The sequence below is a fragment of the Manis javanica genome, chromosome 9 (genome assembly GCF_040802235.1).
Source record: "Manis javanica isolate MJ-LG chromosome 9, MJ_LKY, whole genome shotgun sequence".
In the NCBI taxonomy this organism is placed as follows: Eukaryota; Metazoa; Chordata; class Mammalia; order Pholidota; family Manidae; genus Manis; species Manis javanica.
This window is the reverse complement of record NC_133164.1, coordinates 26,546,338-26,573,608: the sequence shown is the minus strand read 5'-3', so window position 1 is coordinate 26,573,608 and position 27,271 is coordinate 26,546,338. Positions and strand designations below refer to the sequence as shown.

Genomic DNA, 27,271 nt, shown 5'->3' with positions numbered 1-27,271 from the left:
GCAATAGCATTGTCTAAAAAACACTGTACATATCTTAATTAAAAAATACTTTACTGATAAAAAATTCTAAGCATACCTGAGCTTTCAGTGAGTTGTAATCTTTCTGCTGATGGAGGGTTTTGCCCATGTTGATGGCTGCTGGCTGGTCAGGGTGGTGGTCACTGAAGGTTAGAGTGGCTGTAGCAATTTCTTAAAATGACAACAGTGAACATTGTGACTTCGATTGACTCTTCCTCTCACTTGAACACTTAGAGGGCACTATAGTGGTACTGACTGGCCTAATTTTAATATTGTTGTGTTTCAAGAAATAGGGAAGTCTGGGGAGAGGGAGAGATACAGGGAAACAACAGATCAGGAGAGCAGTCATGACATACGACATTTATCAATTAAATTCAGCTGTCTTGCAGGTGCAGTTCATGGCACCCCAAAACAATTACAATAGTAACAGCTAAGATCATTGATCACAGATCACCACAATAAATATAATAATAATGAAAATATTTGAAATATTTGCAAGAATTATCAAAATGTGACACAAAGTGAGCAGTTGCTCTTGGGAAAATGGCACCAAAAGACCTGCTTGACACAAGGTTGCCACAAACCTTTGACCCATAAAATAATGCAGTATCTGCAATGTGCAATAAAGCTGAGTGCAGTAAAATGAGGTATGCCTGTACCTAGGAACAGAATCCACCATGGGGTAGGTTCTCAGTAAATATTTGCTGATTACACATATGAAAGCACATGCATGTCTGGATTCTCCAAGAAGCAGTGGCAGTGGGCTACGAAGCACTCCCATCCTGCGCATATTGTCCCTGCTAGAAGACAGCTTTCTTCCTTCCACATGCTGTTTCTTGACACCTCTGAAACTGCTGGGGTTTCTGCCCATTTTTCAAGCATAGTACTCTTTCCTTCCACTGATTCTGTGATCAATATCCATCTGATCAATTCCCCAACTTTTTCCCCTAAAGTAGCCAGAGTTGATTTCTGTTGCTTGCCCCCAAAATCCTAACTGGTACCCCTAATGTTCTGTGCCATCTATTACTTTGTAACCCAGATTTTGGTGCACAACCTTCATCTCCCAGAACCCTCTCATCTGATTAAATGCAATCAAATAAGCAGGTATACATATGACATTAAAGCGTTTTTTTACCTTAAGTATAGAATGAGAATACGAAATTTCTCTTTTCAAGTTCAAGAAAGGAAGCACATGACTATTCTTTGACTTTAGCCCAAGTTATAAACTAGTAACCACAGAACCAGGTTTAAACCCACCCAAATCTATCAGTCATAGGTTTTCTTCAGTATTCCTGAATGTCAGCCATCAGTGAACTCCACACCTCTTCAGAATCTACTATAAGATCACTCTGCTTTCTTCAGAGGGACTGTACTCTACAAATAACAAGTTTCTTCTTGAACAGGAACTAATAATAAATTATAATAAATTGAGCTTTCTTTCAGATGTTTTTGAATGGTGTCTCTTCCTTGAACAGAAGGGCATTGAAGAATAAAATACTCAAATTCAAACTCTTCATAAACTATCAAACTTTGTTAATCTCTATTGAACATATTTCATGAGGAAATCATGTAGTTAATTTAGTGGGTAATCATCATGTTTTCTTGACCATACTACATGCAGAATATCTGGGTTTCTTTCTTAGAAGAAAAATTGATTAGCTGCCAGCTATTAGATTTGGTGACACATAAGTGATAATGATACTGAAGAAACACCTGTAAAGGACTATAATATATGGCAGATAATACACCAATTGAATCTTCTTCTTCATAAGAAGTAACCAGAAGTTTTGATAAAATATCTATACTGTCGTCGAGGCCATCTTAAAGGGAAATATCTTATCATAAACTTCTCAAAAGTGAAAGAGATTTCCTGCTTCAGTCCACAAAGTAAAAAGTGGGAAAGTGTTTTCTCCCATCTTAACAAGAGAAGAAGCCAGATAAACTACAAAATCATAACCTTTCTTAAGCCCATTGGGGAGCACTAAGGTGCATTATAAAATCTAAGGAAAGATGGGTGTCTCCACAGAGAGATGGGACACTAGTCCTGGCTCACTGGCAGCAGACCATGGAAGGGAAGAAGATTGGCTGCTATACAAATGGGAAATAAAAGAAGAGAGAACAGGGCAGAATAAATATTTGAAGATATAATAGCTGAGACTTTTCCAAAAATAATAAAACACATAATCACAGATCACAGAATCTCCAATAAACAATAATAATTACAAACGAACAAACAAAACTCTAAGGATGTCCTATTAAAACTACTGAAAACCAAAGATAAAGAAAAAATCATGAACTCTGTCAGAGAAAGAAGATATATTATAAACCAAAGAACAAAAGAGAGAACAACAGCACACTTCTTATGAAAAAGTATGCAAGCCAAAAGACAGAGTAACATCTTTAAAGTGCTAAAAGAAAATAAAGCAAACACCATATTTCATTATGAAATCTCTGCCAGAGCTTTTCAATAGTTATTTATGATTTATGGCTTTTCAGACAACATCATTTCTGGCAATGGTCTGTATAAAATCTGTTGTGTTAAAGAATTTAAGGATTGAAAATATTCAGTTTAAAAAAATATGTGTAAATATAAATCAAGTATAAAAATCAAACAAATAATCATATCTGACTTGATTGTTTATAGTTCATGATGCGTGATCAAACCGAAAGTTTCTGTGATGACTGCCCTTGCACTGTTCACCATGTAAGAACGTATTCACTATGTAAGAACTTGTTCACCATGTAAGAACTTGTTCGTTATGCTTCAGAAGATTGGAGACTCTTGAGAAATAGGCTTGGGGTTGATTAATGACTGTGCATTGAGTCCCCTCTACAGAATTTTATTGTTGTTAACAACCATTTGATCAATAAATATGAGAGATGCCCTTTAAAAAAAAATATGTGTGAAGAGTGTATTATGACCCCTTCACTATTTTAAAACAATGCAGACTACTTAGATCATGGTTTGACACTCAGGTCAGCCAGCAGAATTGGCTGGGTTTCTTATTACTCTGCATATTAATCCACTCATAATATAGCAGTTAGTCCTATTGAATACCATAAACTTATAGATGCATTGGTGTTAATGATTAACAGCCCAGATTTTGGAGTCAGAAAGACTTGGGTTCAAACTCTGGCTCCACCACTTAATAACTCTGTGAGTTTGATCAGAGCATACTATGACTCTCTATAAGAAAGGATTTTTAAAAACCACCTTAAGTGGTTATTATAGGGATTAAATGAGATGTATGTTAAGTGCCAAGCAACAATAAGCTCTCAGTAAATAGTAGTTCTTATGATTAATGTACTGTTACTTTAAGACATGACCAATAACTAAAATTTAGGCTTCATTCAGAACACCAGAAATGAACACAAATGTATTTTAGATGATGATTTTCCAGCAACTATTCTGTTAACTTTTCCAACAGGAGTCAATCTTTGGTAAAAATTGTGGTGCAAGACTACAGTGATTTTCATTCCACTATAATTGTTATCAAGGAACCTGCCTAAGTCTTATAGGTCTTGAGTACAAGTGTCCCGGTGGGTACTGCCATACACAGATCAATTACTAATGTGTCATTTTTCACTGGTATCCAAAGTAATGTTCAGTGTTTGCAAAGTGTTTTGAAATTCTTCCACAAAGGACACATACAAAACCCAAGGGTTATAGTCTAATATAACAATCCCAAAGGTAAGATAAATTCCATCAAAAGTCATATGTATAGTTTGTTTCTGTAATTTTGTGGTTTAGATGCTATTTGATTGGCATGCACAGGCAATAATGATATAAATAATTTGTAACCTTATCCTACTATACACAGTTTTTTAATTTAATAAGTTATAAGGATCTATGGTATGCACAGCCATAAGAAAATACAAACCATTTAAAGTCTTCTGTATTTTTTTCTCTAAGTGTAAAATATTATTAGTATGATGCTATTTGTGCTTGTATTTTGTCCTTGATTAAATGATCATAAGTGTAATTTTTAGAAATCAAGAATACATTGATATCCTGTATAGGCTATATAAATAACTACCACATACCTTTTGGGTTTTCTCTGCTTTACAGATATTCAACAAACATTCAATAATATTAACCTATAGTCTGTGCACAACACTGTGCTCAGTGTCAAATAAAACTAGTAGCACTTATTAAAGTGCTCTACATATAGGCTAATTTTTGAACTGCACTAAGAGAATCAAGACCAAATATTACCACATTAAATAAGACTTCATTTAATAGAAAGAAAACTCACTTAGTTTTTTTGCTCTTATTTACTTAATGAAGCAGATATTCTCCTTTATGAGCAAAATGGTGATATGCAGCAAATGGTAACTCGGATGACTATTAAAAGAGACAGGATATGTTGTGCATTATCCTACACTGAAGTGCTGATATAAGATGATTTATTAGAGGTCATGTTTTGCAGATTCTAAGGGCTTGAGAATAATATACTCAGTGATTTCACTATGATAATACTTTTCTGACTATTGAATTGACTGGTGCCAATAGTACAAAGGAATATGCAATCTCTTTTACTGAAATTACAAAGTCACTTTTTTAAGAAAAAAAAGCATGTATACTTCATTATGTCACTGCCTATCTGCTTTGCTTATGAACATTTGTCACAAATCATTGAGCTTCACTATCATCTGGTCCAAACCCTTTATTTTATAGTTGTTTAACTGTAAAGACAACCAACAATGGTCTCCTGACACTAACTGAGACCTGAAAAATCAGCATCTCCAGGGCAGAAGCCTTAGTGTCTGCATTTTTTACAGCTTCACTGTTGATCCTGATAATCAGATAGAGATGAAAACTATGAGTCTGGTAGGAAATACCATACACACGAGTTTGCATTCAGACAGACCTGAGCTCCATATCCCTCTGTCACTTATTACTGTGTGACCTTGGCAAGTTCTTTGCTTCCCCAAATCCTGGTGTCTCTTCATATATAAAAAGAAAAAAAGACCTGCCTTATGGTGTTATATGAGGATTCAAAGAGATATGTATGTTAAATATATTGCACAGTGCTTGCTTAATATGTGACAAATGCTTATAAATAACAGCTTTTGGTTGCTTAACTTCATTGCACCTTTTCTGATCCTGTTCATTTTTAACAACCCTCTTAATCATGAGTGTCTACTCTTCTGATCTCTAGGAGGGCATTCCTTCCTGGTTATCCTGACACCTTCTGGACTTCTCCATTCTCCTCCACTGCCTTCTATTCCTCTCCCTCCCATTAAATGTGGGCATTCTCCAGGATTCAGTCCTCCATCTTCTTCTCTAGATTTCCTTCTAGATCTCTTCTTTTTTCCACAATATCAAGTAACATCTATTTGACCAAGGCCCTAAATTCCTATATTTAGTGCTACCCTATCTTGAGTTCGAGATCAAGATTTCAAACTTTAATTAAGAGTTTCCAGCTTTGGATGTTTTGTGGATGTATCAAACCCATCCTACCTTGAACTGAACTTGTAACACACACACACACACACACACACACACACACATATGCACATGTACATGTACATGTACACACATAACCCTCCTTAATTCTGTACCTTGCACTATCTTTTACCATCATCTTGTATTTAAAATTTGGTATTTTGTTCATCATGGATTGTTGCATTGATTTTGATTTTTTTTTTAATATTTGATTTAAAATATTATTTGTCTTAACTATTGAGTTTTGGGAGGAATCCTCTTAAATTTTGAACCCAAGATAAATGCCTGCATATGCTTCATCCTAGTCCTGGCTGTGCATTGCCACCTAAATGTCACTTGCTGAAAATTATTACTAGTTGTTGGGTCTGCCCCTGATTGTTTCCAGGGCCTGATTTGGGGTATGGTTCTGGCTGCATAACATCTATTTTTCTCTGAGCATTCTCTGAGCCTGGTTCTCTACCCTTCAGGGCAAATAATGAGATCTCAACAATCTTTCAATAAATATGTCTTATTTAACTCAGCCAGAGTCCCTTTCTATAGTCTGAATTCAAGAAGAATGAATCAATGGAAAAAGGGAGGAAAATACACAGAATTATACTACTGAGAAGTCATCCATGGCCTGAATATGTTGTTCCAACATCTAGAGACAGAACTTTTTTTTATTTATCATGAAGTTTTTAAAGCTTGAACTTCTTCATTATATTTCCATATAGGACACTCAAATTTCAGACAAAATTACAAGTTCAAGTATTTCTTGGCTGGGAAGTCCATGGCATAAACTTTAATGCAAGCCAGTGGGAACTGTTTAATGAACTATGGTGGTAGCGTGGCATAGCATGTATTATGAGCAACCTGTTTCTGTCAGGGAAACCTGGGTTAGCTCTAGTTCCTGCAATTTACTAGCTACACTACCTTGAATAAGTTAATTAACTCTCAAAATCTCAATTTTCTTTTATTATTTTGAGGATTAAGAAAAAAATGTGAATTACTTAACATAATGCCAGACATGTACTACTGTTCAGTTAATGTTTATGGAAGTACTATGGTAATGGTAAAATTCTTCTCCTTGTTATATAGAATGGCTAATCTCAAGAAATTGAGCTGCTCTACCTAACAAACTCATATCTATTTAGTATAAATATCTCTACAGCCTTTCTGGGAAGTATCTTATTGGTCATTCTATCCAGAATTCTAGCTCAGGGAGCTGCCTTGATCCAGGAAGTGCCTTTTATGTTATAGTCCAAAGAAACTGTGTTTCCCATAGTTGTGCAGAATAGTAGCTGTTTCAACTTCTGATTTTAGAAAATAACCCAATGACGAGCATGAACTACAACTCCTTTACTCTTTAATCATCTATTATTGAAAAAGAAGTAATTAATACAATATCAGAATAGCAAATACAAAGTTGATATTTGTGTCTCTTCTTATATGTCAAAGATAGGCCTCAAATAGGTATTTTCATTTCCAGAATGTTGCTAGAATATTTGTTAGTATAGTACTGGATTATTTTTCTTCAGATTAAATAGGATTTACAATCTCAGTTGTATGCCTCTTTATCCAGACTGGGATATTAAACTTATGGGGAGGTGGTTGAGCATCTAAAATTTAATTAATTTCATGAATTCTCTATCAGGCTTATCACTAGCAAAGAAAAACCTCAATCAACATTTTATGTTGAAAATACATCTGAATTCAAAAACAACAAAAAAATAATATTGTGTTTTTCCCTGAGAAATATATATTTTGTTAAAAAGAAATGGTGTTCACAGGGATCCGGACGATGCTGCGGTTGTGGCTGCATCCAGCCCACCGTCTCCTGGACTTGCCATAAGAACGAGGAGGGAGATGTCTAGGCTGGCATGTGCATACAGTGAGACAACGAATTTGACCGGATCTGTACTGTTGGAACTCAACCAGGAGTTGGGAGGGGTGCAAGTTGTAGCACTCCAAAATCTCATGACTATAGACTATCTATGGTTAAAAGAACATATGGGATGTGAACAGATCCCAGAAATGGGCTGCTTTAATTTGTCTGATGGTTCAAGTACAGTTGGACAATATCCATCATATCATAGACAAATTTTCACAAATGCCTAGGGTGCCTAACTGGTTTTCTTGGCTTCACTGGAGATGGATGGTAATTATAGATTTGCTTTGTTTATGTCACCGTATTCCTATTATGTTAATATGTGTGTGCAAATTAGTTAGTAGTTTAAAACCTATACATACTTAAGGTACTATACAAGAAGATATGTCAAAGAAATAATCAATCCTCCCAAGTTTCCTTCATATGCTACATCTATAGCTTTTCTTCTTCCTTCCTAATAACAACCCTTAAATAGAATTCGTGCCTCAGATCGAATTTACCGAGTATCATAATTCCTCCAGGTGGTAAAGATACCTCGAGACAAGTGCTGGGCATAGAAGCCACAGGGCATAAATCTGCAAAGAAGTAAAAAGCTAACCTTTGCAAACAATATGGCTTCTCTCTCACTTACCAACTTTACATTTCCCTGTATGGCCCCGGAAGATGACTGGTTAGCCAGAGACGGGTAAGATTCCTCAAGGGAGGAACAACCTAAGACAGGCACATTCGCAGGGGGGCCATCAGGTGAGAATTTGGGGATCAACAGAGGTGAGGCTCAGAACCTCACCCCCCCCTGCTTTGAGAGAAATCTTCTGCATCCGTGGATGTCTTGCTGCCCTTGTCTAGCCTGGATTAATACTTAGTCCATAGGCACACACCTGATCATCTGATCATCTACATTTGCCTTCTTACAGCACTAAACTATGTTTTCTACCTTTATCTTGCATCTACCTACCACTTCAGCATTTTATTAAAAATAAAAATAATAATAATAATAGGAGAAATGTGGGATCAACATATAAATCAAGTACAAAAATCAAACGAATATTCATATTTGACCTGATTGTTTATAGGTCATATTGCATGATCAAAACCGAAAGTTTCTGTGATGACTGCCCTTGTACTGTTCACCATGTAAGAATTTATTCACTATGTAAGAATTCGTTCACCATGTAAGAACTTGTTCGTTATGCTTCAGAAGATTGGAGACTGACGAGAATTAGGCTTGAGATGGATTAATGATTGTACATTGAGCGTTGACCCCCCTATACTGAATTTTATTGTTGTTAACAACCATTTGATCAATAAATATGAGAGATGCCCTCTCAAAAAAAAAAATTAAAAAAATTAAAAAAAAATTAAAAAAAATTAAAAAAAATTAAAAAAAATAAAAAAAGAAATGGTGTTCAAATTTTGAAACACATGTTGGAAATCGGATTCTTCAGTTCTCAGAGGATTTCTAGCTGAATGGTATGTCTTCAAAGGCATATGAAACTCTGGTGTAATGTGATGTGATAATCAAGATACATAATTATTTAGCAAAGTTCTTTAAAATATCTGAAGCAAAGGACTTAATAAGTAAAATTGCACATTAAAATTCCTCATTTAACAATATAATTGCAATATAATTCATTTAACAATTTTTAACATAGCCTAATCTGAGCAGTCTATATTGTCATTATAATTATAGACCACTATCAAAATTGAAGTTTAGTGAGTTAATGATGATAGTTTAGAAAATAGGTGCCCCAGTCTGTATTTGTGACAAGTTTGGTGGAAGACAGAAGACAGGAAGGAGAAACAGTGAAGAAAATATCCAGATATAAGGCTCTTAAAAGGATTATCCTTGTTCATATGAGTAAAAATATGAAAAAGAGCAGATAACTTGAATCAACTTATCCCTAAGAATCAAAACCAGAATCTTCTGGAAGAACTTAGTATCCTGCCTACATTTGTCTTTTTGCCTTGTCTTTTTTACTTTGGAACAGTTTTATCACCACCTAGGGGCAAGACAAACAAGCAAAAAGCTCCTTTTTCAACCCTAAGTCATTCCTAAATTATGTGCTTTCTGAATCAAAAAGACATTTATGATTTCAAATGATTGGCTCTTTTCTCCCAATAAAAGTCAATGTTTTATTATGTACTCCTTCTTTGTCTCAAATATGATTTTAAAACATAAACAGGTTTTTGTAATACATGAATATCATCTTTTAGTTTTATCTTTGTGTCCCTTCTTATATGTCAACTTAACAATTTTGAGCAAATTTTGCAGTTGAACAAATTTCAATTTAAAAGAATAAGTTTACTTTTATAAATGTTCAGCACTTAGTCCTTTAAATTAATTCAAGACATTTGTAATGTGTTCAGTACAGTGACTTTGGGTTATATATAATATATATAAAAAACTTTTTGCTAAAATTATTTAAAAGTAATCTAATTTCAATGGGACATCAAGTGGAATGACATTCATTACAGGGATTCAAGTAGAAGAAATAAAAGAAACAGAGAAAGGCAGAAAATTTATATGAAGTAATGACTGAAAACTTCCCTAATCTAGAGAAGGAAACAGACATTCAGGGCAAGGAAGCCTATAAAGTCCAAATAAGATAAAACCCAAAGGGTTGCACATCAAGACACATTATAATTAAAGAGTAGATAGTTAAAGAGAGGCTCTTGAAAGTAGCAAGAGAAAAATAATTGTTACATACAAGGAATCCCCGTAAGGCTATCAACATAGTTCTCAGCAGAAAGTTTGCATGCCAGAAGAGGATGGAGTGACATACTCAAAGTGCTCAAAGGAAAACACTTTCAATGAATACTAGACCAAGAAAGGTTATCATTCAGAATTCAAGGGGAGATAGTTTCCCAGACAAGCAAAAGCTAAACACGTTCATCACTACTAAACTGGCTTTACAAGAAATGTTAAAGGGACTTATTTAAGCTGAAGAGAACTGGCACTGATTAATAACAAGAAAATACATGAAAGTAAAAAACTCACTAGAAAAGGTAAGTATATAGTAAAGGTAGTGGATGAATCACTTGTGAAGCTTCTATGAAGGTTAGAAGACAAAAGTAGTAAACTAAACTAAAATAACAATAATTAGCAAGGGGATACATAAAATAAGATGTAAAATGTGACATCCAAAACATAAAATGTCGGGGGGGCGGCAAAAATACAGAGTTTTTGAATGTGTTTAAATTGAAGTTGCTATCAGCATCCGAAAGACTTAAATACATACATAGGATGATATATGTGGGCCTCAATGGTAACCACAAAGCAAAACTTATAGTAAACACACAAAAGAAAATGAGTAAGGAATCTAAACATAACCCTAAAAGTCATCAAGCCACAAGGGAAGAGAGAATGAGAAGAACAAAGGAATAGAGAGGAACTACAAAGAAAGCCAGAGAATAATTAACAAAATGGTAATCAGTACATACCCATTCATAATTACTTTAATTGTAAATGGACTAAATTCTACAATTGTAACACATAGAGTGACTGAATGGATTTAAAAAAAAAGACACATCTACAACACTGCCCACAGGAGACTCACTTCAGAAGTAAGGATGTGTAGGAATCTGTCCACCCATGAAGGTATTCCACGCCAAGAAAACTGGCGCAGCTACACTCATCTCAGAGAAAATAGATCTTAAAACAAAAGCTGTAGTATCACTGTGCTCTGCACATGACAAAAGAGTCAATCCAACCAGAAGACATAACATTTATAAATATAAATACACCCAACATAAGAGCACTTAAGAGTGAAAACTGACATTCTTTCCTAGTTCCTGAATTTAAGGGAATATTGTAATGTTGCCAAGGTAGCTCTAGCCAGGCCTGTCTTTACACTATTTTTCTTCCCTGGTAAAAAAAATTTTTTCAGAAGTGAATGTTGAATTGTATCAATGTTTGAAGCATATTTTGAGCATCTATCAAGATGTTATGTGGATTTTTAGATTTTCATCTCATATAAGCTCCATGAGATCTTATCTGTCTTACTCACACTTTTACCCCAAAATCTAGAACGGTGTCTTCCTCACTGTAGGCATTTTATAAATATTTCTTGAATAAATATATAAGTATTAAACAATAACTAAAAGTATTATTGTAGTTAATTACCCCGATGGAGCTCTAGTGATGGCTCATACTTGCATTCCTAGGATAAATCCTAATTGGTTATGATACTATGCCTTTAATACATTGTGGATTTCACGTGACATTTTTTTAATTTAAAGTTTTGGTATCTACGTACATAAGTTAAACTGTTGCACCATTTTCTTTTAGGAGCTACACTTATGTAATTTTGACATCAAGGTTATGCTATCCTTATGATAAGGTATAAAGTATTTAAATTTCTATGGAATATTTTCTTTAACATAAAATTATATTTTCCTTGAAGGATTGAAAAACCTCACCATTAAACTGTCTTTGTCATTTTATTATATCTTTATTGGTCTATTTATATTTTCTTATTTGTCCTTAAGTCATTGTTAATATATAGTCCATGAAAACCATGAGTTTTGTAAAATTTTCATATTTCTTTGTATAATGTTGAACACTGCATTCTCTCAAAATTTGAAAATCCCATGTAATTTGTCATATTTCTCATTTCTGATGTGTCTTTTTTTCTTGATAAAACTCACCAAATCTTTTTTAAAAATTTCCTGATTATTTCAAAGAAAAACTTTTATGTTTTATTATTTACTATATGTATTTTGTTTGGTTTAATTTTATATGACAAAAATATGATTCTTATTTTTTTTTACTCTCTTTAACTACTGTGCTTTACTTTTTCCAGCATCTTGAGTTGAATGACTTGCTTATTTATTTTCAAGCTTCCATCTCCTAGTCAATGCATTTATGTCTATAAAATTTCCTAAGTACAGTTTTGGCTGTATCCCACAGATTTGATAAGTAGGCCTCTTGCTACTGTTTATTTCCAAATGTTTTCTAACTACAGTTCTGCTTCCCCCCTTTAAGAATTTTTAGGACTTTTCAAAACTATCTTTTTCCTGTTTATTTCTAATATTATTTATATTGTGGGCAAATGTTGTGACCAATAGCACTTCAGCTTTGGGGAATTTTTTGAGTTTTTCTTTGTTGCTTAATATACAACCAATTCTTGTGATGTTCTATGTATTTTGAAAGGAATATGTGTGCACTCATGATTTGGATTTACAATAGATCAAGCATGCTGCTTGTTATTCAAATACTCTATTTTATTTTTTGTTTTCCTAATGCATTGATTTTTTTAGTCATATCTATTTTTCTCTGTCCTAATTTTCACTTTCTCCTGTAAAATAAAGGTGAGGGACAAAATAGTTTGTTCACCATTGGCTCCCCATCTCCCAGAACAGGGTCCTCCTTCCACAAAATACATGACTTACATTCAGTGCTTTGCTATCTCAATTGAAATTGTTAAACTCTTTCCTGTTTCACCATGTGTGGGTTATGCCTGCACAGGCAAATGGACTAAATAAGATCCAAATAATATCATCTGTCTGTTAATAAATAAGGCTGAGGTGGTTCTAGTACCTTTGCAACCCATGTCAGCAAGCTGACACTTAAGCCTGTAAATGTCTTAAGGTTAAGAAATCAAAACCTAAGGACAACCAATCATAAACAGCCAACTAGAATTTTGCAAATAAAGGCAACCACTTAAGCTATAGCCGATCAAACAGTTTCCTTGCTGCACTGCAGCATCTTCTCTATGAAAAGTCTTGCCCCTAACTCCTATCAATGGAGTGCTCCTAACCCTTCCAGTTCGGTGCTGCCTAATTCAAATCAATCTTTGTCCAAACTCATAAAAATTTTAATATGGATCAGTTTATCTTCTAACATATCTTAAGAAGCATCTTAAAGTCAGAAATACTGTATCCCACTTCTTGCCATATAGTAGGTAATGAATGAGTGTCTATGAAATGAATAGATTTTTAAACCACCCAGGCTACAGATAGGTATTTTTCAAATATCACAGCATAAAATTTGACTTCATTTTCAAATCAGGTGCCCTTTATACATCCAGGATCTATGAAACAGTTTTTGATACCCAGAGCAAGAAAGCTAACCCTATCAAATTGGAAATAAATGTTCTGTTGTGACTACTTCACCATGTACATGGCGCTACAGAAAGGTCAACTAAGCTTCCTCACTTTTTAGAATGTTAAAGCCTGAAATACTCCTGATCCAGATGAGGCTGCCTCCCAAGCTTTGTTTTCTAGGCCAGGTAGGGAGGCCTGAGATGAAGACAGATGAGGGACCATCCACTCACTCTCAACAACTAATCCTGATCACTATTCAACTGATCCGACATTGCCTGTCAGCATATGTTAAATGTGAAAATGAACTAGATGAACAGAAAGGTCTGCTTTTCCCACACTTACTAACCTCTTGACCCTCTTCCCTGATCATTTCTTGCCTCCTCATTACACACCTAAAATTTTTAAGACAGTTTATCCCAAGAGCATACAAATAGAAGGAGCATCAGGTTTTTTTCACTGGTGCTTCCCAGAAGCCAAAGTCTGCCTTCCTTGTGCACATTGCTAAACTAGCCTTAGAGAATCCCAAACCAGCCTGTACCAAGGTGCCTGGAATATACATTCTGGATACTGATACAGGCTAACTGACACCACAGCTGATCCCAGGGGGATATCTGGAGCTAGAATGGACCCTCTGAGGTGTCCTGAGATGGACAAGGATGGCTTATGTACCTGCCTCCACCAATCATCAGATGTGTGCCACCCTGAGAAGGGACATGACCTTAGGTGAGGCAGCTCTCTGAGACTGAGACAATCCCTGAAGGGGCTGACAACTAAAGACTGTTGGTGGCAACATTCCCAGCAACTGGGACAGTAAGTCTTTCCTTGAAGAGGGCATCTGGCAGCATATCACAGTGCCCTCACACAAGTGATTCAGCATTGAGATTAGGACCTCTCCACTTAGAAGACAGAAAAGCAAAACCTAAACTTTTTGGTGTCAAGATCCCTCTCCACACTTAGAAAATATTTAGGACCCAAATAATGTTTAGGTGGATTATATTTGCTTTAAAAGAAATTTTTAAAAAATTTTAGTATATTTGTCTCTAAACTTACTTTAAAGTATCAGTATAAATCTATTACCCACTGGGGGAAAAAATTAAGTTTTCAAAAACAAAACCAATGATAATATTGAAATCATTTTATATTTTCTACTTAAGGAAGACAGCTGGATACTCATGCATTTAATCTATTTCAATAGGATATTTTTTTATTTTTAGTTGAAGTATATGAAGAAAATCTGGCCTCAGTTCTGTAGTTGGAATAAGAAGTATTTTAATAGCATTTTTATGTAACTGAGGATATTCTTCAGTGTTGCACCAAAACTCAACAAGTAGTTTCTTAGAAGCTAATTTAACATGGAATCAGAAACCGTATCAACAAACTTTAGAAATTTGATAACTATTCTGTTACATTGAATATATTGATCTGTCTTCCCTTTCAAATGGATCTTTTACTCCTGCATGTTCTTGTAACTCATGCATTTAACTCATGCATTCCATTACAGAAGATCAAAAAATTACATTTGTTCATGTTCCCACCACTGTTATCAGAAAAGCCTTTAAATAGTAAAGAGCTATCAAGTTCATGGTGGCATATCCAAGTTTTCTGAAATTCTGTTTTGCTTGAAAGCCTGAATTTTATCTTAGAAAACAAAAATTAACAGTTGTTTTCCTTAAAAGGGATAGGTTCATTTTGTTTATTCTCAAGAAACATCTACCAAATACCCATCGGCATAACCATGGTTTGTCAGTCATTATTTCAGATAATAATGGTGTTTCATGAAGAAAAGGAACTAGTACAATTGAACCTGTTTCTTTACTTGAGAAATTCACTGTACTTTGGTATGCAGCAATGTGTTTATGGTTACCTCCCATTTTCTCAATAGAATAGTTAAAATATTCCCTTTTTTTTAAATTGAAATATCTTTGATAGGCAAACTTATGTTGGTTTCAAATACACAACACAGTGGTTCAGTGGTTACCCATATTGTTAAATCCTCACCCCAACACATGTGGTTATTATCTGTCAACATAGAAAGACATTACAGGATCATTGGCTGTATTTTTCATGCTGTAATATTATCCCTGTGACCAACTTATATTACGATTGGGAATTTTTGTACTTCTCCCAACCCACCAACCCAAACCCTTCCCTCATGGGAGCCACCAAACACTTCTCTGCTATGAGTCTACTGCTCTTTTGTCCATTTTGGTTTTAGATTCCACAAGTAAGTGAAATCCACCTGGCTTATTTCATGCAACATAATACCCTCTAGGTGCATCCATGTTGTCACAAATAGCAGAATATTTTTTTAATGACAATAATATTCCATTGTGTATATGTACCACTTCTTCTTTATTCATTCATCTATTGACAGACACTTTGGTTGCTTCCATATTTGGCTATTGTGAATAATATAGTGATAAACATAGGGATGCAGATATCCTTTCAAATCAGGGACTTTGTTTTCTTTGGGTGAATTCCTAGAAGTGGGAATACTGGGTCAAATAGTATTTCTATTTTCAGTTTTTTGAGGAACAACCATACTGCTTTGCACAAGTGGCTGCACCAATTTACATTCCCACCCACAATGTAGGAGGGTTCCCAGTTCTCCACATCCTCTCTTTTGGATAGTGGCCATTCTAACTGGTGTGAGGTGATATCTCCTTGTGGTTCTGATTTGCATTTCCCTGATGATTAGTGATGTGGAGTATCTTTTCATGCCCGTTGGCCATTTGTATTTTTTCTTTGGCGAAATGACTGTTTAGGTCTTCAGCCCATTTTTTAATCAGGTTATTTGTTTTTTGACTGTTGAAGCATATAACTTCTTTATATGTTTTGGATATTAACCCCTTCTCAGATAAATCATTCACAAATATATTCTTCAATACTGTAGGAGGCCTTTTTGTTCTGCTGATGGTGTCCTTTGCTGTACAGAAGCTTTTAGTTTGATGTAGTCCCACTTGTTCAAATTTTATTTCATTTTTTTCTTGCCCAAGGAGATGTGTCCAGGAAATATTTGCTCCTGCTTATGTTAAAGAGCTTTTTGCCTATGTTGCCTTCTAAGAGTTTTACGGTTTCATGTCTTACATTTAGGTCTTTGATCCAGTTCAAGTTTACTTTTGTGTATGGCGTTAGACAGTAATCCAGTTTCATTCTCTTGCATGTATCTGTCCAGTTTTCCCAATACCAGTTGTTGAAGAGGCTGTCTTTTCTACATTGTTTATTCATGGCTCCTTTATTGTATATTAATTGACCATATATGCATAGGTTTATATCTGGGCTTTCTATTCTCTTCCGGTGACTTATGGGTCTGTTCTTGTGCCAGTACCACACTGTTTTGATTATCATACCTTTGTGGTATAGCTTGAAGTCAGGGAGTAAAATACCACCAGCTTTGTTTTACCTATTTGGGGGTCTTCTTTCTCAACATTGTTTTAGCTATTTGGGGGTCTCTTGTGGTTCCATATAAATTTATGATTATTTGTTCTAGTTCATTGAAAAATGTTATTAGTATTTTAATAGGGATTGTCTTGAATCTGTAAATTACTTTGAACAGGATGGCCATTTTGACAATATTAATTCTTCCTATCCATGAGCATGGGACAGATTTCCACTTATTGGTGTCTTCTTTAATTTCTATAATGAGTGTCTTACAGTTTTCAGAGCACAGATCTTTCACCTCCTTGGTTGGTTTATCCATAGGTATTTCATTCTTTTTTATGAAATTGTAAATGGAGTTGTTATTCTGATTTCTCTTTCTGCTAGTACATTGTTAGTATATAGGAATGCAACCAATTTCTATGTATTAATTTTGTGTCCCGCAACTTTGCTGAATTCAGTTACTAGTTCTAGTAGTTTTTTGGTGGAGTATTTAGGGTTTTTTATATTATCATGTCATCTGCAAATAGTGACAGTTTATCATCTTCCTTACCAATTTGGATGCCTTTTATCTCTTTGTTTTGTCTGATTGCTGTGGCTAGGACCTCCAGTAATATATTGAATAAAAGTGGTGAGAGTGGACATCCTTGTCTTGTTCCTGATCTTAGAAGAAAAGCTTTCATATTTTCACCATTCAGTATGATGTTAGCTGTGGGTTTGTCATACATGGCCTTTACTATGTTGAGGCACATATCCTGTATACCCATTCTGTTGAGTTTTTATCATGAAAGGATGTTGAATATTGTCCAATACTTTTCAGCATCTTTTGAGGTGATCATGTGGTTTTTATCCTTCTTTTTGTTAATGTGGTATACGATATTGATTGATTTATGAATAGTGTACCATCCTTGAATCTCTGGAATGAATCCCACTTAGTCATGATGGATGATCCTTTTGATATATTTTTGAACTGGATTTGCTAACATTTTGTTGAGGATTTTTGCATGTAAGTTCATCAGAGATATTGATCTATAGTTTTCTTTATTTGTAGTGTCTTTGCCTGGCTTTAGTATTAGAGTGATGCTGGCCTCATAGACTGAGTTTGGAAGTAGTCCATCCTCTTCTATTTTTTGGAATGCTTTAAGGAGGATGGGTATTAGCTCTTCCTTAGTGTTTGTTAGAATTCAGCTGTGAAGCCACCTGGTCCTGTAATTTTGTTTGTTGGGATTTTTTTGATTACCAATTCAATTTCATTGCTGGTAATTGGTCTGTTCAGATTTTCTCTTTCTTCCTGGGTCAGCCTTGGAAGGTTGTATTTTTCCAGGAATTTGTCCATTTCTTCTAGATTGTCCAATCTCTTGGCATATAACTTTTCATAGAATTTTCTAATAATTCTTTATATTTCTGTGGTATCTGTTATGACTATTCCTTTTTCATTTCTGATTTTATTTGTGTACTCTCTCTTTTTTTCTTGGTAAGTCTTGCCATGAGGTCGTCTAATTTGTTTATTTTCCCAAATAACCAGCTCTTGGTTACATTGATTTTTTTTTCTATTGTTTTAGTCTCTTCTATTGTATTTATTTCTTCTTTAATCTTTATTATGCTCCTCCTACTACCTTTGGGTTTTATTTGTTGTTCTTTTTCCAGTTTCTTTAATTGTGAATTTTGACTGTTTATTTGAGATTATTCTTCTTTCTTGAGATAGGCCTGTATTATTAAGTACTTCCCTCTTAGAACTGCCTTATCAGCATCCCAGCAATTTTGAACTATTGTATTTTTGTTTTCATTTGTGTCCATGTATTGCTTGATTTCCATTTTAATTTATTCATTGATCCATTAATTATTTAGAAGTATGTTATGTAGGCTTGTTTTGTGTAATTTACTTCCAGTTTCATACCATTGTGGTCTGAGATGCTGCCTCATACAATTTTAATCATTTTTAATTTATTGAGGCACTTTTTGTGGCTTAGCATGTGATCTATTCTGGAGAACATTCCATGTACACCTGAGAAAAATGTGTATCCTGCTGCTTTTGGGTGGAATGTTCTGTAGATATCTGTTAAGGTCTTCTGATCTAATGTATTGTTCAGTGCCTCTGTTTCCTTATTTTTCTGTCTGGTTGATCTGTCTGTTGATGTGAGTGGTATGTTAAAGTCTCCTAAAATGAGTGAGTTGCAATCTAGTCCCCTTTAATTCTGCAGTATTTTTCTTATGTGTTTAGATGCTCTTATGTTAGTACATAGATATTTATATTGGTTATATCTTCTTGTTGGACTGATCCTTTTATCTTTATGTAATCTCCTTGCCTCTTGTTACTTTCTTTGTTTTGAAATCAATTTTATCTGATTTAAGTACTGCTACTCCTGCTTTTTTCTCCCTATTATTTGCATTAAATATCTTTTTCCATCCTTTCACTTTAGTCTCTGTATGTCTTGAGCCTTCATTTATCTGAAAAATGTTAAACTTTCCTTCAAATTTGAATGATCATCTTGCTGGGTAGAGAATTCTCAGTTGAAGGTCCTCCTGTTTCAATAACATGCCACAGATATTTAATGCCACTCACTTCTAGCCTGTCAAAGTAGACTTTTCTGCTGAGAAATCTACTAATGGCCTAATGGGGCTTCCCTTAAAGGTAATCTTTTTTCTCTCTCTGGCTGCTTTCAATACTCTTTCCTTATCCTTAATCTTTGTCATTTTTGTTATTATATGTTTTAGTGCTGTCTTCCTAGGATTCCTTTTGTTAGCAGGTTTTTGCACTTCTATGACCTGAGTGTCTATTTCCTTCCCCAGATTGGGGAAGTTTTCTCAAAAAGACTTTCTATTCCTTTGTTTCTCTTTTCTTCTCCTGTTACCCCCATTATGTAAATACTGTTTCATTTGGAGTTGTCACACAGCTCCCTTATCATTATTTCCTAGAGATTCTTTTTTCTCTCTGTTTCTCAGCTTCATTGTTTTCCTGTTCTTCAATTTCCATTTCATTGATTGTCTCCTCTACTTGCAGCAGTCTATTATTCATTCCCTCCATTGTGTATTTCATTTCAGTTCTGTATTCTTCAGCTCTGAGTGGCTCTTTTTTCAGCTTTTGTATCTCTTTGTTGAAGTCCTCCCTGAGATTTTCAGTACTTTTCCACAGATCAGTGAGCATATTTATGACTGTTACTTTGAAATCCTTATCAAGAAGATTGGTGATCTCTGTTTCATTTAGCCCTCTTTCTGGTGTCTTATCCCATAGTTTTGTTCGGAACATGTTCCTCTGTCTTCTCATTTTGTGAGGGTTTCTGTGTGTCTTCCTTTGTAGTTGATGGATCTGCTGTGCTTCCTGGTCTAGAGAGTACCGGCTTTATGAAGAAGGTGTCCTGTGGTGGCCAGAAGCTCAAGACTCTTTACTTCCAGTGCCTTGTTCTCCTTTGCAGTGGAGCTCCAGTTGTTGTTGGTAGGTACTGATGGGGTCACCTTTCTGTCTGTCTACCAACAGTGGTCTCAGTTCACTGCAGCTGGCAGTTTGCCTTAGCCAGACCTTCATGATCAGAGCAATTGCTTCTGCAGGGATCACTGTGGGTAAGTCTGTCTTCTGCCTGCCCTGATGCAATGACAGTGTTCTGGGTTAATGGGGTGGGCAAGGCAGTTGTATGTCTCTGGGGCAGGTGCAGGGTGCACTGAGTCCCTCAACAGGAGGGCTCATTGGCATAGGGGCAATAGGTCAGCTGCGAGGCAGTGAGGCCAACACCAGACTTGGCTGCCCACAAGGAGGAAGGCATGCTAGGAGCTGTATCCTGCAGGTGCCTCTCTAAGTGGGCTGAGACAGAGCCCAGGAAGCTGGGAAAGCCTCCCTCTGCATGCCAGGCAGCAAAGTATCACACTGTTGGGCCAAGTGGGCTTGTGTACTAGCAGTGCGCAGGGAGATGCCCAGGGGCTGAGCCACCAGTGAAGGGTATGGAGCATCTGGGGCTCCTGCGAGTGCCTGACATGTTGGGCTGAGAGAGGGCTGGGGAAGTATGTACACCTGCCCTTTTTCTTGCCGATTGAGCTCCATCCAACCCTAACCCTGCTGGCACCCTCCCACTGCTTGCAAGTCTCTCAAACATCTGGCTCTGTGCTGGGTCTCAGCGGGACTGGTGAAGCATGCTTGTCCTCCACGAGTAACTGGAGTCTCCACCTCCCAGAGTGTTTTAACTGTCCCTGGGATTGAGCCCCGCTAATCACCAGAACCCAATGCAATGTGGACTTGTGTTCTCCAAGCAGATCTCCAGGACCAGGTGTGCAGAGTTCCTGAGCATCTATACTTTCCCTATTCCATTCTCTTCCTCCCACCTGTGGGCAGGGATTGGGGAAGGGCTTGGATCCTGCTTGATTGTGGCTCTGTCACTTTACCCTTCTCTGCGTGGTCTTCTCTCTTTTTACAGTGTAGGTGGTCTGCTCTGCAGTCTTCAGGTTGTTTTCAGGTTAGTTGTATTTGCTGTAGTTGCTTCCTTGGTGTGTGTGAGGGAGGAGGTTTCCACTTTGCCTTCCTACTCTGCCATCTTCTTTTCTCCCAAAAGGTATTCTTAAGGTTGAGTTTTGATGATATGGGTGATTTTAACTGCTTCATCAAAGACATTCTGCAAGTGAGTCACAGTGAAAAACATGACTATGGTCATAATTGGTGCCACAGTCTTTAACTGTGCTGAGGTACTAGCACTTGTACCCACCACTGCTTTTGTACCATCAGTGAAAATGTCAAAACAGTGGAAAAGGCAAATAATATCTTAGTATTTTGTCAATAATTTGGACCTGTGGATTCCTAAGAGGATCTAGGTGAACCCACAACAGTTCACAGACTATTTATTGACAAGAGCTGATAGAAAGTATCTAAAACCCAAGACAACACATTCCAAAAAGTCACAAGAATAAACTGGACAGCTAATTTAAGAGTCTTAATTCTGTGTCCTTGATTATTTGGCCTTGATTCTGGTCTTCCTACCCTATCCCTGAAAAATGTGTTAAAATTTTGTGCATAAGCATCCAGAATAATACATTTTTTCTATCTGAAAGTAGGGGTGCCTTTGGGGGTTTTGCCCTAGAAAACTCCGGTGGCTTTGAAACTCTCTTTTGGAAAAGACAAGAAGATGCCTTGTGCAGTATGGTATCAGCAAAAAATTATGGAAAGAGTCATTTGTGCTAAGTTGTCAGACCTACAGAAATTTTTAGAACCTGAGACCTGATATAATTGAAAATGTTTAGCAGAAGGGGAGAAGATAAGAAGTTTACCAAGTAGTCTTCAGCAAAGCAGTGATAGACCCTTGCTCTCTAAATTTAGATGTAATGTTTGGGGTCTACCTTACTCCAGGAAAAAAAATATATACATTAATATGTATAAAAAGAAATTTATAGCTGCTATAATGAAATAGAAAGCAACCAGAAATAAATTTGTTTAATAAAAGAAATTGAGTATGCTGTATATATCCCCTGATATTCCAGTTAAACTATCTCACCAACTTAATCTAGTTACCTAGTAGTAAGGCAATTACACAATGAAGATTTAGGGGTGATATAAACTTAGGGTTCAGTTGTGATCTTGGATGCTTATAACAAAATACTTCTTGTGGGAAAGCAGGCCCCTTGGCAATCTTTGCATTGTTGTGTTCAATTAAGTGACAATTTATTCTGGTTTTGTTTTTAATAGGATTTGTCATTTATTGTCATTACTGGTCCACCAGAGAGAACACTTCAGTGTTCTCTTTATTTTTCTCTCCAGAACAGAATCTGCACTAAACCATCAGAATGTGCTTTTCTAGCAATGAAAAAGCTTGTGACTTATGGAAAGCCAGCTCCATCTAGCTGTCCATGCTGTATCATTGCTCCTTCCATGCACAGAAATATAAAATAATGCATAAGAGCTATCATTAAAATATAGTTTCTTCTAAAGTATATCCTTGCCAAATGGGCAGATCAGTGACCTCATGTATAAATACTTTTAAAGATATTGATATATATCCATTTATTTCCATCATATTTTTCCCTTTTTGTCCTCATGGAAAATAGTTGGTTATTCTAGAGAAAGACTCTAAGATCAGCATTTTATTAAAACACACACACATACACACAAATACACATACTTTCCTTCTTTTATTAAGTTTGAAATCTTAGTCTAACAATCCATGAAGGTTAAAAGGTAACTAGATTAAATGTTGAAATGATATTATATTTGAAGTTGTTTATTGTGTGCATGTGGGTCCTTATCAAAAATATGCTAAAATGGTTCTCCTGAGACTTTTAGAAGAGTGTTCTCCAATCTCTCTTGCTGAAATCAATCTAAAAGTATTTAGCATTGTGTAAATCATGTGGTAGCAACATGAATCTTTATTAGGTTGTGTCAATATTAGAGATTTACAAAAAAATTCAGTATTTGTAGCATATATTTCCTATATTGTTATTAAATTATTCTTAAATTGGAAAATTAATAAACCCTGTAGTTAATCTATGTTCTTGGGTGAGGTTAGGAATGTCCATTGTCACTACAATTTTATCACTAAAAAGATGTGCTAACATCTTTATGAATTCACTTAAGACCATTATTTTACTTCAAAGAGCTCTACATACATTTCAAAATATGATGCTTTAACACATTTTCAGTGCATTTTCATCAATATTTTATTTCAGTATATCACCAGCCTTACCTCTAGTCAGAAACAATAAAGTAGGGCAGTCAGGCAGTTTAACACAGCTTGAGTTTAGCAACCACCTTACACTATGATCTTCATTCAAAATACACTCTAAGGGACAAAAGAATGTATACACAATATTGGAAAGTTGACTTTATAAATTGCTAAAAGTTTAAAAAGCTCCAAACACATTCATCATATTGCATTTCTTAGATGCCACCATGTTCTATTTGGCTAAAAACCTACATTTGTACAGATAGCATTGCTATTCATGAAGAGTAAAAAAGAATGCCACATGTGAAAATCCACTTAAACTGCCTTTCTGTTGAGGTTGAATACTGCCCATCAATTCATTCATTCATCCACATAATATAATTTTGCAAGTGTGCTATTTACAAAGAGCTCTGCAGTGTGCTATATTCTTAGACACATATGAGAAAATATAACCTAAGTTTTCCCACATGCAAGCATTGTACAGGCAATGCAAAGAGTGGTGACAAGGTTTACATTTCTGCCCCAAGTTCTCTTCAGGGTTAAGACGTATATCTTCATTCAAAGACATTGGTGGTCACTAATACCATAGCATGATTTTGATTATGCTATTATGCTTTGAATATGCTATTACAACTTCAAATGTAGCATCATTTCAACATTTAATCTAGTTGCCTTTTAACCTTCAAGAAGAACCAACTGAATAGAAGTTGAGACTCATGACTTAATCGGAAGCGTGACAGAGCACCAGGAAAAATCTGGGCTAGTGTGAATGGCATGGAACAGTAAAAGAGCACATGTCTAGAATCTAGAGTCAGGCATGTGTGTTGACTATCTGCATCACCATCACTGACTATATGGCAATTAGTGATGCATTTCATTTCACTGACTTTCTGTTTTCTTCACAGATCAAATATTCCTCAAAGGACCTCTGTGAGAGTTAACAATACATGTGGAGGCACAAGGCACAGACAATACACTCAAACTTTTAGAGTACTTTTCCCAACATTCTTTGGGATGGACACAGGTGTGAGGCAGAGGATACTAGAAGACACCGGGTGGCATGGAGGTAGGGAGGACTAAGTTTGGGTGGTCTAAATTCTATGAGATTAAGGGCCTGAAAAGCAACTTCAAACTTGCCTAGGATGAAAACACACCCTATCTTAGATCCAGAAACTTTACAAATCTATACTATCCATGCCAAAATAACTTTTTAAAAATAAGATATTGAAACTACCTTTCATTTGAAAAATGAGTGATGACAACAGCAAAAGATCTCTTCGGCCACTTTGTTGTGTCACGAAGAAAACAGAAAGCGAATTAGCATTGATGGCACTGGCTCTCATTTATACTGGAATCCCCTGTCCTGGTATTCTTTCATATTCATAGAACTGTAACAATTGATAATTTCTAAATTTCTCTAGAATCAATCCAGATTATGAAACTTGACTGTTAGAATACCTAATTGTCACCAATCCAACTTTACCCACAGGAACAAAATGTTTTTCCATTAAATTTCTAACTTACATTGATCTTGTTTCATGGTGAAAATCAAACTCCAAGCATTCACAAACTCCAAGTGGTTCACAGCTTCTGGAGATTTCCCTGGAGAGCCATTTGCTCCATTTTTAAGTTGCTGCAGCTCTTATAAGCTTCACAAAGGCAATGCTATACAAAGATTACTGGAACATGAGGGAGGTAATAACTCCTAAAACAAACATAAAGGCTCATTTAAATGTCCCATAATAGTTCACCAGCCCCAGGGGAAGGGTGTCCAGGTGAACAGGCCGTCACTTTCAGGTTCCCTGAGCTGAGATGTGACCACATCAACACTGCAACTGACAGCATCCACCAGAGAGCCTGAGGAGGCAGACAGAAGATGGCAATGGTGCCAGGGACTCGAATGCATCTAGTTCCTACATCCTCCTGCATTCTGCTTCAAAAAATGAGGCCCATCAATAGGGAAAAACAAAACAAAAAAGCAACAAGTGGGAGAACTAAGATGATACTTCCGCTATCATAGAGGGATGGAGGCTGCTCACACCAAACCCCACGGCTGAAAAAGCTGAGAAAGCTTCAATGCCAAAAACAAAGGACAAAACAAAAGTTGAAAATAAAAAGAGCTGAAAGGCAATAACCTCCATGATGACATTTAAAGTTCCATTTTAAGAAAAAGAAGGAATGTAAGTGAGAATAACTCATTGGAGGGAAATGTTTTTCTCTTCCTTATTTCTTAGCCTTCCTTCCTCGGAAGCAAAGATTTTAGTGCTTTGCAGCTTCTCCCTTCCCCCTTCCTCACTCCAGTGCAGGGTGGAGGTGTGATGCATGTGCTTGGTAAATGCAGAGAAGGGTTTGAGGACTGACCCTTAGTGACCTTACGCTTACGGAGGGTCCTGTGCCAGTCGAGTGCTGCCAAGAAGGGAGTGGGGAGGAGTCTGCCCAGTTCTGGGTTCAAGATCAGCAAATCCACTAGACTAACAGAGCTCCTTCTTTCAACCTGAACTCTACAAGTGGCAAAGGGGGCACTTTTTTAGTCCATATTTACTCTTTGTTTTATTTCTCAGCTTGCTTGGAACCCAGGTGGGGAGGAGGGTAGTTCTTCTTGGACACCACCTTGGAGAAACCTTAGACACTCATTGTTCAAATAAAATATGACTCAGAGGGCATTCTTCCACACAAACAACACTTCTGGAGAGAACCCAGTCTTTAGTTTGTTCAAGGTCCTTAACTTCTCCACTCCCTTTTCACCAGTGAACCTTCAGCTGTGTCTTTCCAAAACTCTTCCGATTCTCTTGCCTTTCATCTTCCTGCTCCTATCAAACCTGCTTGTTTTCTTTGTTCATACCTACATGTAAATGACTGGTAACAGTTAATACTGTGCTAGGTCATCAGAATCCATCCCTTCAGATCCTTGGGATTCTTTAACATACCAGACCCAGAAGGCCTCAAAAATAGACCTTGTAGAAAATGTAGGGGTACTGGGGTAACAAGAAATAACAAATACACCTGAGAAAAGTTACAATTTTATCCAATCAGTATCTTTTTGGTGGGAAGAAATCTGGGGATCATGCATTTCAAAGTGTGTTTTTACAAAATAAGCAAATAATTGAGGAAAAGAATTTTTCCTCAAGTATTTTTTTTCTAGCCAACTTGTCATCACTCTTTAAGACTGATTTTAAATGTTAAGCTCTGATCTCATTTTCCAACATATGGCAAGGTTTTTCTTCACCCATGCCTCTCACAAAGGCCACAAAGGCTCTTCCCCACTCCCCATTTCCCACACTGACTTGGTCTGTCTGCATATCTATCTGCCCCATTAGCTGAAGATCTCCTTAAGGATACTGTCAGTGCCTGGCTGTCTTTTCATTTTCAGTCTGACACCCAAAAATTTTCCATAAATGTTTGGTGAGTTGAACTGAATTTTATCAAATGTCAGAGCTCAGTGAGAAAGAGGATGACTCACATGTCTTGAAAAAAATTAATCTGTGCTTGGGAAAACAAGAAGTATCAGGGAAACTGTAGGAGGCAGAAGAAAGCAGAAGGATGGACACAAGAAAAGTTGCAGAACACAACAGAAGTAACTTCAGAGACAGATGAGAGCGTGAGAGCCACATCCAGAAGTGCCGACGGGGTTGGAATGGCCAGAACTAGGATAGCTGCAAGGACACTTCACCATGGAGACAGAATGGAGGATGGGGTACGCAGGGGAGGCAGACACAAGGACAGTGAGGCAGAGGATCAGGACCACTCTGACCTGGGAGCAACAGCCAATGCCAGAGACCTTAAGAGGCCACCTTCCACTATCTAGGAAACCTGGTTGTAAAAACTGCTTGTTGTCTTAACTAGGATAGCCAAGGTCAAAGACCTGTAGCCTCAAACTCA

The 27,271-nt window shown here is 36.3% G+C and overlaps 1 long non-coding RNA gene across 4 annotated transcripts in view; it reads right to left on the bottom strand.

Moving 5' to 3' along the window:
- LOC108393289 (uncharacterized) overlaps window positions 1-27,271 on the bottom strand; it is a 125,087-nt gene that overhangs the window by 57,013 nt on the left and 40,803 nt on the right. For 3 of the 4 annotated variants that reach the window (XR_012121040.1, XR_012121038.1, XR_012121037.1), the window contains exon 2: window positions 77-317. This is a non-coding gene — a long non-coding RNA (uncharacterized lncRNA). The remainder of the gene's footprint in view (window positions 1-76; window positions 318-27,271) is intronic. The other variant, XR_012121039.1, reaches the window with a different exon arrangement.